Source organism: Acomys minous (genome assembly GCF_964271855.1).
Source record: "Acomys minous genome assembly, chromosome: 12".
NCBI classification, from domain to species: Eukaryota; Metazoa; Chordata; class Mammalia; order Rodentia; family Muridae; genus Acomys; species Acomys minous.
In genome coordinates, this window is record NC_140493.1 from 65,301,336 (window position 1) to 65,310,934 (window position 9,599).

Here is a 9,599-nt window from a genome sequence, read left to right on the forward strand (position 1 = left end):
ACAATTTATAAAAATTCAGGCATATGTAGAGTGTAAATATTCTTTTTTTATTTAGAATAAAAAACTTTCAAACTAAAATCAAACTTCTTTTAATATCTGTGTGAATTACTTTGATGCCAGTAGAATGGTGATTAAAAATTTAGGAAGTTTGTGGGAGAGTGAACTCATGTTTGTGCATGAAGGTAAAACAATTTTCCTCCTTACAGGGGGATGGTAAGGGAATCTTGACATAATCCAAGGAAGTGGATGATTTAAACTTAGAAGAGTGATGGTTTGATAAACATAAAGAATACTAAAGAATATGGATTTGTGTCTTGTCTTTAGTATCTCATACCATGTCCTGCTTTTTAATAAGGCCTGATTCACTGCTCAACTATGAAAATTATGTTATTACCCCTATGATAGAATAGCTCCAAAGCACAAGATGTCCTCTTCTGGCTTATATGATTACCTGGACTCACTTGTGCACAAAACGAAACATGAAAACACACACACACACAAACATACACAAAGATACACATGCATACATGCACTGATATACATATATATAATCTTTAAGAATATTTTAGGAGGATATTTTAAAGATTCTGATCTTTAAAAGCAGGATGCTGCTTTTCAAGAAGATCAAAAATGGTGGTGCCAAACACTGCCAGGTGGAGACTAGGAACCCTTCTTGGATCTACAGACCACAAGACCTGAAGAGTCCTAGGTCAAATGGGTCCACAATGTCCAGACCACAGGTGTGTCCGACCTCATTTCTTCCAAGTGGCTCAGGGAGGACAGGTTTCCAGTTACCACAATCTGGACCTGTACCTACTCTGGTGATCTGCAGCCATGCTCTATAGCATGGATTTGGTATCTGAGACTGAACTGTGGGTGGTAAAGTGCCGAATTCCGGACCTGCTTGCCCAGGGAAATCTCAGGAAAACAGGTGCACCTAACCTCAGACCTAGCCATAAGTCCACAAAAAGCCCCAGGTGCTGGCGATCACACAGGCACAAAATCCAAAGCCCAAAGGAGCAGAGAGTGCCTACCTCATCTGTACCCTTCCTCTCCCCCTCTGACTGATCCTTAGAACACACAATAGTACCAGAACCAGTGGGCACAGGGGGACCTGATAGTGTGGATATGGGATAGATCTGATCTCAGATATCTCTGCCCATCTACAGAGGGACAATGGGCCCAGAGGAGGGCCCATGTGGCTTTGGACATGCACTCTAGCTACAGCTTCATAGACACACACTCAACTTGAATCTTCTAAGGAGTCCTGGTCTGAATGGAGCAGGCAAAAGCCAAGCCAGCCATCCCATCAGACTGTTTCTTCTAAATTGGGCAGAACTGATCTGGCCTGAACAGATCCTGCAGATGCCTAGCTAGCCAACACAGTTCAGTAGGGCCTCCCATGCTCTAGTGAGGGTCTGAACCTAGCCACCTGCACCAACCCAGGGATCCATTCCTGCAAGCTATGGTGGAGCCTGACCAGCTGCCACAACACAGCAGGAGTGCCTGTGCACACCCAGATGGGACTGAGCCAGCATGAAGGGATCTGGTGGAAGCCTAGCCTACTACCAAAACCCAGAGGGCAGTATATGCTCTCTGAAGCAGGAATCAACCTAGGCACCATGGCCTGGACGGATCATGCAAAATCCTATCCAAACATTACAAGCCAGCAGGGGTTCCAGTACTCTAAGGTACATTGAGCTTTGGCTCCCAAAGACTCAGTGGCTGAGGACAGAGTTTTCAAATCCTAGACAAAGACAGGATAATTAGCTTTATCTATGCTACCTCTAAGAGATCCTTAGAATATAGAGCAAAAGCACCAGTCTCTTCTGACCCCGTGAGGAATCCAGGGTGTGGAGTAACATTCCCTGGAGCTGCAATCAGGTCACCTGCCTGATCCAGAGAAAGAAAAAAGAAACTACCGCTCAATATCAGAGACATCAAGATGACTAAAGTACAAATGTAAAAATATAAATAACAAAACCCAAAACAATATGGCATCTCCAGGTAATAGCTATCTCAAAGAAATCAACCCTGACAACTCAAATACAATTGAAACACAAGAAAATGACCACAAATCCTTAGTAATGAAGATGATAATGGAGAAAATGAGTAAAATACATAAACAAATTCAGGAAGATGCAGCCAAAAAGATTGAAGACCTTAAAGAGGCCCATAGAGAGGCACTGAAAATGCAAACAATCAGATTAAGGAAATCAATAAAACAGTTCAAGATATGAAGATGATAATGGAAACCAGCATAAAAGCACAGACAGAAGAAAGCCAGGAACAAGAGAACTTACATAAGAAAACAAGCAGCGTAGAGGCAACCTTCTCTAAGAGAATTCAAGAGATGGAATAATGAATCTTGGACTAGAAGATTCAATCATAGAAATTGAAACAGCTATCAAAGAAAAACCATATCCTTCATAAGGCCTCTAAATCAACTGAGAAAATCTCATATGCACTCACAGAGGCTTAAGCTGAAATCACAGGTCCTACATAGTCTGAATCAGATAATTTGCATATATAGCATAGCTTTCAGGTTAGTATGGGTTAAAATACCTCTGTGTGTGTGAATGTGTGCACATCTGATTCTTGTGCCTTCTCTTGAGTGTTTTTCCTTCTGTTATTTTGCTTTGTCCATCTTTGATGTGATGTATTTTGTTTTGGGTTTTTATACTTAATTTTGTTAAAAAATAACTGTGAGAAAATATAAATAAAAGTTTTTGTTAGCTTTAAATAGATAGTAACACATACTTCTGTATTAAAAAAGATTTATACATCTTATGCAAATAAGTGAACAGAGTTTAGAATAGATAAGAAAATCCTCTAGAACTGAATTTATAAATGGTTATAGGCTCTATATGGATACTTGGAATAGAACCCTAGATCTCTGTAAGAGCAGTCTCTGCTCTTAACGACTGGGTCATCACTCCATGCCTACTAGTGCATATTTCCTCATATCCAGAATTACATTTTTAACTTTTATTTTATCTAATTTAGCAAAACTTCAAATTATGTTAGTTTAGATATAAAAATATGAAGCAATAGTCAGGAGGAGTGTCTCTCATCCTGATGAGCATGGATAGATAAATAATGACCAAATAAGTTAATAAAAATAAGGGAGTTTCCTTGTATGCTTGTAGTGTGAGTTGAAACTGAGGGCTCCAGTGTGGTAAACCAGATACAGGTACTTCATTTGGAAAATGTAGGAATAACATTTGCTACATCAAATCTCTCATGAAATATGTATGTATGTAGATAAGCATACAGTGTCCTCACTTGTCTGCCATGTTTACTTCAGAATGTACAAGATATGATATCAATTTTAATGCGTTTTAACTGATGGGCAAATAAATAAGACATATCATCCAAATTTGTGTGATGTACATCATAATTTTTGCTATTTGCAATGCATTCTTAGAAATTTGAAAGGTTAATTAAATATATTATAACTTACATCTTAAGTATGTACAATGTTATTTTTATTAAATAATATAACTGCTTATATAGACGCATAAAATTAGCTTCTATTTAATTCATAAAAGAAACAAAAAAATCACAGATAAAACTAAACAAATACAATTATTGGGTCCATATTTTTCTACACCTATTTGAATTTAGATGAAAAGCACATGGTGGTCTCTCTATAAATAATGGGGTTGTGCTCAACCTGGAAAAATAGTATCACTATCAGCAATTGTGGTTATCATGTTAAGCTATGCAGTAAAACTTGCGAAATTCGGAGATTTCATAGACTATTTCTTCAATAGTCTATGTGTATAAGTGTCTGTTGGTGTGCATGTGTGACATATGCATTTTTTTACAGAAATAAAGTAGCATAAGTATTATTTCAGAACTGCAAAGGCCTAGAGGAATTAAGGATGGAGTATCGAGTGAAGCTAATGGGAAGAAAATATCATCATCACACTGGCAGTGCAGATTCTAGATTGTAATCAAGAATAGATTATTCAAATAAATAGGAAAATGGTATAGGAAGAGTTTACAATTAAACCCAGGGTTGTTTCCCAATTCTTTTCACTTCGAAGATGCTCAACATAACAATTCCTTACAGACATTACTTGAATATAAAAGACCAAACTCAATGTTGAAAATCAAAAATAAAGTACAAGAAATGGGTCACCAATGGTTATTGATCTGTGACAACTGAGGATTTAGGGTGTTAGAACTCACATATTTGACTTAGTTTCTCATTAATAATGTAGGTGCTAATGGAGTGATACATCTTATTTAATATTTGAAATGATACAAAAAGGTCTCAAGTTTTCTCTACATCTTGTTTAACATCTCAATATCAATACTTAACATGTAAATTATCTGCCATTTTGTGAGAAGGTGGATGATTTTGGATACAGCAAGACTCACAGTATGTCAGTCCTCTCCTGAATCAATAATTTATGTTTCACTGTGAATCAGCTAAAAACTCTAGTGACATAGTTTTTAGTGGTAGTCTCACAAACAAATTTTTATAAAAGGGCCTCTGCCTAGGGATCTTACTGTGCGCAAACATGAATGATGTCATGGAACCAGAGGCAAAATGATAGTGATATAAATTTATCAACTCATGTTTATTACATGGACTGTGGACTTCAGATGACAAGCCCCAGGGAAGAGTCCTTCCAGAACCAGAAAGTGCCTTGTGGTGAAAAGGAATCATGAAATGCAAGTAGACTTTCCATTGTCCAGAAATATAAAAGAGGGTAGGAACACATGGGTGCCCATCTGATAGGATGATATGCATGACACTACGCAGCCCATAATACCTAGGTTTAAAGTAGGATAAAGATGTTCACTTTGACTTTGTTATACTTGCTTCTGAACATTGCACTTCCAATGGCCAGTTCCATTCCTTCCAGGTGGTTTTGGAAAATGAGACGGAATGAAAAAAAAATGATGGAAACTTTAAGACAGCTTGTATTTTCTCCCTTCATGGAGTGCAAAGGTGAGTGAAAAAAGTCTATTTTAGCAACATTCTGAATACACTGTAAGTGCTTTTGTATTTTTTCATGTAGATTTCATCACAAGTATTTCAGGAGAGGTGTGAAGATGAGAAACAGAACAATGCTTTGAATACTCTGTCTTGTTCTTCCAATGTGTTCACCATTAAACAACTCTGAATTCTGTTATAAACTCAATGTTATTTTTTACTTTAAATTGGTAAACAGAGTATTTTATGTTTCTTTCAGTTAGCCTCCTGATTTCAAGGCCAGACACTGAGTGAACACAGGAATCTCTACCTTGATCCCCAGGATTAGCCCTCCTGTTGACAGTTTCCAAAGCACAACATTCAGGGCTTTATTATCAAAAATTATCCCATACTCTTTCAATAAATTTCACTCTGAGAAGGTACAATTAAATGGCCATAGAGAGTATGTTGATAACTTTTCAGTCAGTGTGTAGCTACCAGTACATGTGCTGGGGCCTCTAATGTTTGGACTACACCTAGGTACAGAGAGCTTTCACATTAAGTGTTAAGTTACTCTCTGAAATTCCCTGGATGTGGTAATACTATGAATTCTGAACCTGCATCAAGAATGTACTTAGGATTTCTGTCTAATGTGAACTTACACTAGCCCTTATATCTCCATCATAACCTGTATACATGCACAACCACTGACTTTTATGTATTGCAAATCCCTGGTATTTACTCTCTCTTTAACATAAAGAAGGAATGCTTAGAATATATATTTTATGCCTAAAAAATTAGGCTAATAGTGGTGACAAATTACTTTTCTTGTCACTAGACTGAATTACATTTGTAGGATGTATAGTTGACAATGGCTGAGAACTGGATTAGAGAAGTTTCCCAGCAGCCCATCTGTTATTTATTTAAAAATTTATGCCTAAGTTGCTTATTTTCTGACACTTTTATGACATTTGCCACTTATGTTTCTCTTTCATTAATTTACTAAGTATAATTGCATATTTTGCTATGTGGTTCCTGTACACATTTTGGCTTTATGGATTCCTGCTAGTTCTTTTCAAGCACTGCACTTTATACTACTAGTCGATTCTGATAGCTTAAGTAACTGGTGTTTCTTATGTTTAGCATGCATGAGTTGGTATTTGAGTCTCACAAATTCTAGTCTCAAATTCTTATTGTGTGGCACTGAAATTTTCAATAGCAATTTTCTGTGTGGTAATAACTGAATTGGTTCACAACAGTATTTTCTGTATAATTACTCTCAGGCTGTTGTGTAGTTGTGTAATTGTGTAATTGATATCATAGTTTTAGGAATCTCTCAGATGTCCAAATTGAGTGGAAGTGGACTAGGATATGTCCCCCCAAAAAACTAGGTTTCTAAATTGTTTTATCCTCACAAAGTAAACTTAGAGATTTGTATATATCTCCCATATAAAGGCACTGGAGAGGGAGACATTATTAATGAATATCAGTGATTCTGTAATAGAGCACCTCAATATAATCACACCTGGTCTAATATTGTAGACATTATTGGATCTTCCTCATTAATGCTATATATGATGAGAAGATGAATGTTTGTTCCTTAACTGTAAAATTTGAGATAATAAGTGCTAGGATTGGTTTCTCAATTTTATCAATGGATTCTGTTTGAGCTTTTGTCTCTGGGGAACTTCCTCACAGCCTGAGAGTAATTATACAGAAAATACTGTTGTGAACCAGTTCAGTACATACATGTATGTTCATGTGCTTGAATGTATGTTTCTCACTATACATTTGTATACACACATGCACACACAAACACACACACATATATACATATATACACATGTGTATGCACATGCATGTGTGTGTGTGTGTGTGTGTGTGTGTGTGTGTGTGTGTGTGTGTGTTTCTGGCCAACTGACTCTGTGTGTCTGTCTGTAGAAGTTAGCATAAATTTGCCTGTATGTCAGTGTGTCTCTGTTTTTGTCTTTGTGTATTTTCTGAGGGTATATGTCAGTGCATGTGTCTGTGTATTCCTCACTCTATGATTTCTGTGTTTCTGTGTGTGGGATTACACATATGTATATCTGTGTTGCTGTGTGTGTGTGTGTGTGTGTGTGTGTGTGTGTGTGTATCTGTCTTTTTGTCTGTCTGTCTATTTGTCTTTTTTCCTTTGGATGTTGTGGGCACAAATCTTTCTTTATGTCCATGAATGTCGATGTGAGTGTTTGTATTTCATCGTGAATTTTTGTGCTATGCATGCATGTGTGTGTCCATGTATGTGTTTTGTTCATTTCTGTACTTGTGTGTCTATTTGTGTCCATATGCTCATATCTCTGTTGTGGCTTTATGTTGATGTGTGTGTGAGTAAATATCTGTTGATATATTATGTGTGCATCAATGTAGGATGTGGGTCTCTGTATGCACATATTTGTGTGGTGTACATCTTTGTATGATGTATACATGTATGTCTAAGCTTTTGGTTTTTAGGTTCTTATGTCTAAGTTTTTAGGTTCCTTTAAGATAATTAAATTCAGCAAATATTATGATAAGTTAATGTATCATTTCACTTTCATTGAGACTTCACTCCAGATACCTTTAAAAATTGCCTTTCATATGAAATCAGAATATGTTTTCTCACATCAAGCAAGGGTATATTGATTGTAGAATTCTTCCTGTCTTTCAGATGCACTCCTTTCTGAGAAAGAGGCACTTCATTAATCCTGTTGGTGACAAAGGGAATGTGAACCAGAAAGAGTGTGACATCTTTCACATTAGGAATTCTCCACATGGTGTTGAACTTAAAGTGAAGATAGGAAAGTTTAGCCCCTGTTCTCCACATGGACAACAGCTCCATGTATCTGAAGACATGCTAGAGTGGGCCTCAGAAAGTAGACAGGTAAGTTTGACATAACTGTACTGATTTGAATTTATGTCTTCTTGTAACTTAGTGAAATTGAATGAACTGTGACATAAGGAACCTATTTCTAGCTTCCTATATGTTTCTTCTTTTCACTATTTTGATGTGATATTTTTACTAATTCTTTAAGAAATCTAAACATGCACTGTATACAGTATATTTTATTTTATTAGAACCTGTTTTATTTTTAATATGAATATAAAATCATGTTTGCAGATTCATAGATATTATTTATATAAAATAAGCAATAATCTCGAGGTACCATTCTTATTACTCTATAGTGATTTTCTCACTTATGAAGAACCTTTGAAAGAAATGTTGAAGAGCCTAAAAAATTGAACATAATTTGAACAGCAATATACATTGTCTCCACTCTTCTTCAAAATAGTCATTAGAATCTTACCAGTGCCAAAGTAAATGTGAAAATATGTTCCAGCCTGTGGGATGAATCGAACCAGGGTTCACCTGAAAAGGGAGTGGGGATTGAAAGTGGGGATAGAGATGCAAGGAAGTTGAATCGAGTCAGAAATTTCTGATCAAGCCTCGCTTTAATGCACATAAGTAAGACTGTATATAGCAAGGTCAACAGGATCTGTTTGAATCCCACTTTCCCTAGCCACCAGGCAAGAATACAATCACCTGAATAGCTCCCTGTAAGAACTTGTTTAATCCTCTGAGTAGTTCCATGTAAGAACTTCCCCATTTCTCTGGGTAGCTCTCTGTAAGGACTTCACTATTTCTTTCATAGGTAGATAAGCCAAAGATAGCCTAGAACACACAGCTTCCTTCAGCAATGGTCAATAACTCAAAGGTCACAGCATGCAGCCTAAGCATGGGATTTCTAACATGGTTGAATTTAGCATGGCTTCCCACATCTGCCTCTTATAAAACAAAATTATGAAGAGTCTATCTTAGTTGAATACTTATGTTTACCCATTATTGGCACATGAATTCCATCATTCATGCCATGGCTTAGGTTAGATAAGACTCTTACTCACCTCTGGCTTGCCTTCATATCAACATATGAAGAAGGGCAGTGTCTATGAGCTCTATGTCATGTATTTGTGCTTGTATTGGCTGCAATTGCTGAGACATGAGCTGTGTTAAGCAAGGAAGGAAGGAACAGACTAAAGTTTCCATCCCTGCCATCCCAACCAAGGATAATCCATGCAGTAGAATACTGTTAATTCTAAAGAGATTATATTGAATGTGAATCTATCTGCATCCTACTCACAAGGAGTCTGTGGAACTCTCGCATGACATTGTAATTTGCTCAGTCTTCTCAAATTGCTAACCTCTTAGTTAAGGCAAAAATAATATTAGTAATGCAATGACAAAAACAATAATGATACAAGAATAATAACAGATATTTTTACCAGGCAACTGAGTACTAAAAGTCCCTCTTCAGTTCTTCACAGTCTGCAGATGAAACTGACCCTAACAACTAGGGCGGAAAAGTACTTATAATGCTTAAAATATGAGCTTCTGGAAGGAAAATGTTCTAGAGGAGACTCTGCAAAGGACCATCCCCAAAGTTCAGTCAAGTCTGTAAGAAGGATGCTCACGTGTACTGGAACATTTGCATTCCTCTTTCCTCATCATACACAGGGAAATCAAGTAGTGAGTGTTTTTGACATAAGCAGGTTGAAGAACAGAAGGATTAGGAATGAGTGTCCAACGAAGCTTCAGCTCCAATCTCAGGATCATCAGCTGAATCATCTATGGCAGCATCTGCTTGACACACAAGAT